Source organism: Herpailurus yagouaroundi, unplaced genomic scaffold (assembly GCF_014898765.1).
Source record: "Herpailurus yagouaroundi ecotype Mexico unplaced genomic scaffold, PumYag 216, whole genome shotgun sequence".
NCBI classification, from domain to species: Eukaryota; Metazoa; Chordata; class Mammalia; order Carnivora; family Felidae; genus Herpailurus; species Herpailurus yagouaroundi.
In genome coordinates this window covers 4,404,899-4,411,659 of record NW_024412447.1, presented here as the reverse complement: position 1 = coordinate 4,411,659, position 6,761 = coordinate 4,404,899, and the positions used below count along the sequence as shown (strand labels likewise).

The window sequence follows — 6,761 nt, the reverse complement described above, 5'->3', positions numbered from 1 at the left end:
CCCCCCCCCCCCCCCCCCCCCCCCCCCCCAAAGAAACCAAAATGACCTGAAAAGAACATCTGGTGCTCCAAACAGGAAAGATATGGAAATATCCATACTTCATTAAAGTGAAATGTAAGAATACTGAAGATAAAATTTTCTATGTTTCTATAAAGAGGCCGTCCCTCAAATGGTAATGATTTGTCATCCTCCATTATTATAAGGCATTGTGAGGAAGCAGGAACCAGATTTACTCTCCTGATTCAACTGAAAACTTGGACAAAAGAAAGTCATGCCATGGGGACAGTGGGCACAGGATGTGGTCCCCGTGGGTGCCCAGCGTGCTGCCTGGACAGACCTTCCAGGCCACAGTGGGGGAAGGGCTCCCCAACCTGACAAACTGGAAGGCCAAGGACCTAGAAGGCACAGGGCTTTGTGAGCGGAACACAGGAGGGCCCCCACACTCCAGGGTCCTTGCTCTACAAGTAGAGGCGTGGCTCTGGCCTGGGGCGTGGCCTGCTGTGATCAGGGAGTGGCCAACGGGTGGAAGTTTGCCTTGATTCTAGGGGTGTGGGCGTGTCCTGGGGGCGTGGTCACTGCGAATCGTTGGGTGTGTGTAACAATGAGTGGGGCGTGGCCAAAGGTGGGGGTCGTTCTGGGCGTGGTCGGCAGGGGGCGTGGCTCCGTCTGGAGAAGGGGTAGGTAGATCCAGGGGCAGCTCTCAGAGGCCACTGACCTGGCTGCGGGCGGACACGAGGGTGGTGGGAAGTCCGGCAGGTCTTCCTCAATCAGGTCAGGCGTGATTGAGGCTTAGGCTTGAGGGCCAGGACTCGGGGTGGGGGGGGGGGGTCGGGGAGAGGGAGGTGGGCAGAGTGGGAGGCGGTGCCTGGACAAAGGGCAGGGGCTCGGACCACCCAGCCCTCACTGCCTCGCCAGTCCTACCTGCCAAGCCATGTGGCTCCCGCTGGTCCTGCTGCTGCTGCTGCTCCCTGTGGTCCCCGTCCCCAGTGCCACTGCCGCTCCCATCCCGGATGCCAATGCCAAAAGCCAGGACAGCCTGGAGAGCATGCTCCAAGGTTGCAGCCGCCTCTTGTTGGAGTTTGTGGGGAGAGTGGAGGAGGAAAGGGAAGAGGGTGGGGGCAGACATCAAGAGAAGTCGGAGAGACACAGAGAAAGGGAAAGACAGATAAAATGTGGGTGCCTGAAGGACAGACAGGGAGTTAAACGACAGATGATGGGCAGGAATAGGGAGGAAGTGGGACAGCATAGAGACAGGGGCCGAGATAAAAACAGGGGACAGAAAGGGGGTGGGCTTGGGCTGGTTCCTCCCTAAGGGTCCAAGGGTGGACAGGGAAGGGAGGGAGGAACAAGGGACCCAGCCTGGAGGGCCCTTGCTGTGGGACAGGGACAGCTGCCCTTCTACCCCGTGTTCTAAGTGCCTCCCCAGGAACTGCCACCGCACAGAGGAGCAGGGTCCCTGGCCGGGGAGCAACACCCTTTCCAGCCAGCACCAGAAAGCCCCTTCCTGGAGCCCAACCTGTTCTCCTTCACCAGGTGCTCAAGCTGGAGGAGACAGAGGGCCGAGGGTGTTCCCAAATCGAGTTCCTCACTCTGACTGTCCTCCTGGGTTATGAGGTGGCCGCCGTGGTGCTGCAGCCCCAAAACCCAGGCAGCTGGCCTGCGGCTCTGTGAGAAGCCTCCACGGCTCCGGGCCATCCGCAGCCAGCTTCTTAAAGGAGGCCTGCCTGGAAAGGAGACCTGGGACCTCCCTCACTTCAAACAGCCCACCCCCAAGACCCACTTTTTGTCCTTTCCCAGGCTCATCAGCAGCTGTTGGGGCCGGGGGTGGGCACCAGAGCACTTCAGGGGACAGACATACCCTTACCAGACCCATTCCCAGCTCCATTTAGAAATAAAGTTCTGTCTTACAGCCAGCTGTGCTGTTTTCCGTTCAGGGCTGGTCCCCAATGCCTGGCCAGATAAAAATTATTTCTTGTACCTAATTTATGAGCTCCTGCAGCAGCAACGTGTTGCATGATGAGTACCACAGAGCGTGCCCACATTTAGTTCTCAAAAACATTTTGTTGTCAAGAATAGACGTACATGATTGAGTCCACTGGGTGCTGTCCGGAGGGACCCCCTCCCTGAGGCTCCAGCCCCAAGCTCCCATTTCAATATTGCCCAAAGTGGCAGTCACATTGGACAGTTTAAAAAACACCAGAGTCCTATTTCATAAAGTTGAAATTGAAGATAACACACACAGATAAGGGTCAGTGAAAAGAAATGAGTCATTCCTAGTGGGGAACTCCTACTTCTGTTCAGAGGTGAAGAAGCACTATTTGTTGATTTAAGTTTTGAGTTTAAATTTTTTTATAATGTCTATTCATTTTTGAGAGGCAGAGATGAAGTGCAAGCAGGGGAGGGGCAGAGACAGAGAGAGACAGAGAGAGAGAGAGAGAGAGGCAGAATCTGAAGCAGGCTCCAGGCTCTGAGCGGTCAGCACAGAGCCCGATGTGGGGCTTGAACCCACGAACCATGAGATCATGACATGAGCTGAAGTCAGATGATTAACTGAGTGGGCCACCCAGGTGCCCCTAAGTTTTGAGTTTAAAGTGATGACACATTCCTCTTTGGTTCTGTGTTATGTGCCTGTGGGTGTGTCTGGGCCCTATAGCAGCATGAGCATGGCCAGCTATGCTTCAGCCTATGGAGAGTCCCAGCCATTGTCTGGATAGGTCCTTGCTTGATCCAAGCCAGAGGAGCTGGCCCACAATGATATCTGCTTTTAGCATATCGCAGAGCCAGGTGGATGTGGGGGCATCGAGAAAAGGGGCAGGGGTCTGAGCTGGAGGCCAGAGCGGTCAGGACTGTGCTGACAGAGCGAGCTTGGCATAAGGTTGGATGGGTGGGCCAGGTGGTAATTATAAACTGGGCTCTCAAGCAGTGCTGGGTCCTGCTGGTAGAGGAGCAAGTGAGCATCCAAGTGAGCATACCTGATGGAGATACCAGCCAGCAAGAGATGGCACTCTAATGGTGCAGAGGGAGCCTGCAGGATGGTTGCCGTGGCCTTGTTTTCAGGCCACAGCATAACTCAGGTTTCTCTTCAGGCTGTCTCTGGGACCCCAGATGGAACCATCCAATCAAATGGCAGCCACTTCTGCCCACAAATGCCTATCCAGTATCAGCAGGACCTGGTACTGGGTCCCCCTATATCCTTGGGGCATATGCCTCAAATATCCAAACAGACGGGGGTGGGGGGTCCACCTGCTGATTGAATCGCTGTGCTAGGGTTTTGCTCATGCTGTTCCATTGCCTGGAAGTCCATCTTTGTTCTCCCCACCTCAGCCATTAGGATGGAAAAGAGTGAGACATCATTACAGAGCCCATAGATATTATGAACACTCTGTGCCAGTGAGTTTGAAAATCTGGATAAAATGGACAACCTTTTAGAAAACACAACTTACTGAAACTGACACAAGAAATAGAATCTATGGTTTAAAATCTTCCCATCAAAAAAATCTATAGGCTCAGCTCACCTCATTAGCAAATCCTTCTAAACACTTTAGAAAAATATTAATGACAATCTTACATAAACTCCTCCAGAGAATAGAAAATGTGTTAGGAAACCAGAATAGCCTGGTTGCAAAACCTGAAAAGTAAAAAAAAACTTTAATGTTTATTTATTTGTGAGAGAGAGAGCATGATCAGGGGAGGGGCAGAGAGAGAAGGGCACAGAGGATCTGAAACAGGCTCTGTGCAGACAGCAGCAAGCCTGATGCAGGGCTCTAAGTCATCAACCGGGAGATCATGACTTGAGCCAAAGTCAGATGCTTAACCAACTGAGCCACCCAGGTGCTCCTGAAAAGTAAATTTTGAGAAAGGAACGATTTCAGTTCAATATCTCTCAAAAACACAGGTAAAAAGATCCTAAGGTATTAGCAGAATGAATCACCCTCCTAAGACAGAAGTGTGGGAATGGTGACTTAATTAGGTAGAAAAGCTCTGCCATAAGTTGCTGGCCAAGAGTTGTCCGTGTCTGTGTCTGTGTTTGTGCCTGTGTGTGCACACACGTGCTCTCAAGAGAGAGGAGAAGCAGGTTTGGGGTTTGGTCAGAAGTGGAGAAATGGCTTTCTGTGAGGGGAGGAGGTACCCAGGCCCTCCCATGGTATCAGGGTCTCTGGGCTGGCTGCTGCCCATGGCCTGGGTTCATCACTCCTTAGAGTCCTGGGCTCTGAGCACTTCCATTCTTTTTGTTTGTTTGTTTGTTTGTTTAATTTACATCCATGTTAGCATATAATGCAACAATTATTTCAGGAGTAGATTCCTTAATGCCCCTTACCCATTTAGCCCATACCCCCTCCCACCTCTCCAGCAACCCTCTGTTTGTTCTCCTATTCAAGAGTCCATTATGTTTTGTCTCCCTCCCTGTTTTCATGTTATTTTTGCCTCCCTTCCCTATGTTCATCTGTTTGTATGTTAAAGTCCTCCTATGAGTGAAGTCATATGATGTCTTTCTCTAATTTCACTTAAAATAATACCCTCTAGTTCCATCCACGTAGTTGCAGATGGCAAAATTTCATTCTTTTTGGAGTAATACTAATGGAGTAATACTCCATTGTGTGTGTGTGTGTGTGTGTGTGTGTGTGTGTGTGGTATGTATATATACCATATATATACCACATCTTCTTTATTCATTCATCCATCGATGGACATTTAGGCTCTTTCCATGCTTTGGCTATTGTCCATAGTGCTTCTGTAAACATTGGGGTGCATGTGCCCCTTCAAAACAGCATACCTGTATCCCTTGGATAAATACCTGGTAGTGTAATTGCTGGGTTGTAGGGTAGTTCTATTTTTAATTTTTTGAGGAACCTCCATACTGTTTTCCAGAGTGGCTGTACCAGTTTGCATTCTGACCAACAGTGCAATAGAGATCCTCTTTCTCTGCATCCTCACTAACATCTGTTGTTGCCTGAGTTGTTAATGCGAGCCATTCTGACAGGTGTGAGGTGGTATCTCATTGTGGTTTTGACTTGTATTTCCCTGATGATGAATGATGTTGAGCATTTTTTCACGTGTCGGTTGGCCATCTGGATGTGTTCTTTGGAGAAGTGTCTATTCTTGTCTTTTGCCCATTTCTTCACTAGATTGTTTTTTGGGTGTTGAGTTTGATAAGTTCTTTATAGATTTTGGATACTAACCCTTTATCGGATGTGTCGCTTGCAAATATCTTCTCCCATTCCGTCGGTTGCCTTTTAGTTTTGCTGATTGTTTCCTTTGCTGTGCAGAAGCTTTTTATTTTGATGAGGTCCTAATAGTTTATTTTTGCTTTTGTTTCCCTTGCCTCCGGAGACGTGTTGAGTAAGAAGTTGCTGCAGCCAAGGTCAAAGAGGTTTTTGCCTGCTTTCTCCTCGAGGATTCTGATGGCTTCCTGTCTTACATTTAGGTCTTTCATCCATTTTGAGTTTATTTTTGTGTCTGGTGTAAGAAAGTGGTCCAGGTTCATTTTTCTGCATGTCGCTGTCCAGTTTTCCCAGCACCATTTGCTGAAGAGACTGTCTTTATTCCATTGGATATTCTTTCCTGCTTTGTCAAATATTAGTTGGCCATACGTTTGTGGGTCCATTTCTGGGTTCTCTATTCTGTTCCATTGATCTGAGTGTCTTTTTTGTGTGTGTGCCAGTACCATACTGTCTTAATGGTTACAGCTTTGTAATACAGCTTGAAGTCTGGGATTTTGATGCCTCCTGTTTTGGTTTTCTTTTTCAAGATTGCTTTGGCTATTCAGGGTCTTTCTGGTTCCATACAAATTTCAGGATTGTTTGTTCTAGCTCTGTGAAGAATGCTGGTGTTATTTTGATAGGTATTGTATTGAATATTTAGATTGCTTTGGGTAGTATTGACATTTTAACAATATTTCTTCCTCATATCCAGGCGCATGGAATATTTTTCCTTTTTTGTGTGTCTTCTTCAATTTCTTTCATTAGCTCTCTATAGTTTTCAGTGTTGAATGCTTCCATTCTGACCTGGGATAGGAGTGGGCTCCAGGCTCAGGTTCCCCGTGACTCAAAAATGGAAGCTTGGGGGCCAGAATGCAGGGGTGCTGGGAACAGCTAGCACATTCTGTGCGGTAGCAGGCTACTTGCTGCAACAACCAGTTCTGTTGGCAACTCCCATTCACATCCAGACCCATGTCTGCAAATTCGATGGGTAGTGAAGGGTGAGGGGTCCCTGAAGCCACACAGGGAGAGCTCTCAAAGGGCTCTTCCTCTTCAGGATCTGCCCCCAGGATCCTTGGGTCTGGGAAAAGCAGGAGCTGAGATGGGAGTCTTGGGGAAAGGAGGGGACCCCCTTCTCACTGACACCATGGGCCAGCCCCAAGACAGAGATGGAGACAGAGTTTCAGACACAGGACTATGTCAGGGAGACCCCTGTGATACCCCCAGGTCAGTCTGCCCTGTAGACAATTTCAGAGCCTCTAGGGGGAATGTAGACTGAGCTAGGGACTGAGGGGGAGTGGCTGGTGCCTCCCACTGTACCCAAATAGGGCTCTGGGAAGCATGGGGAGGAATTGGGAGCCCAAGGAGGCCCCTCCAGCTGGAGAATATTCACAGCTCAGGAGTAAAGCAGACTGACCTTGTTCCCCCTCCCCGCCAGAGCATGGAGCCACTCTAGAGAATCAGGGTAAGGTCCAGCGTGGGGGCGGTGTGTGGAATCCCAGAACCAGAGATAACCCGACAGGCACAGATACCCAGCTTCCGTCCTCACCCAGGAGAGTCTGC

General features: G+C 49.6%; 1 long non-coding RNA gene across 1 annotated transcript; it reads left to right on the top strand.

The window, feature by feature from the left end:
• The first annotated feature begins 864 nt into the window (after window positions 1-864).
• On the top strand, window positions 865-1,913 carry LOC121017550 (uncharacterized). Its single transcript, XR_005784813.1, has 2 exons — window positions 865-1,055; window positions 1,534-1,913. It is a non-coding gene; the product is annotated as an uncharacterized LOC121017550 (long non-coding RNA).
• The last annotated feature ends 4,848 nt before the right edge of the window (window positions 1,914-6,761 follow it).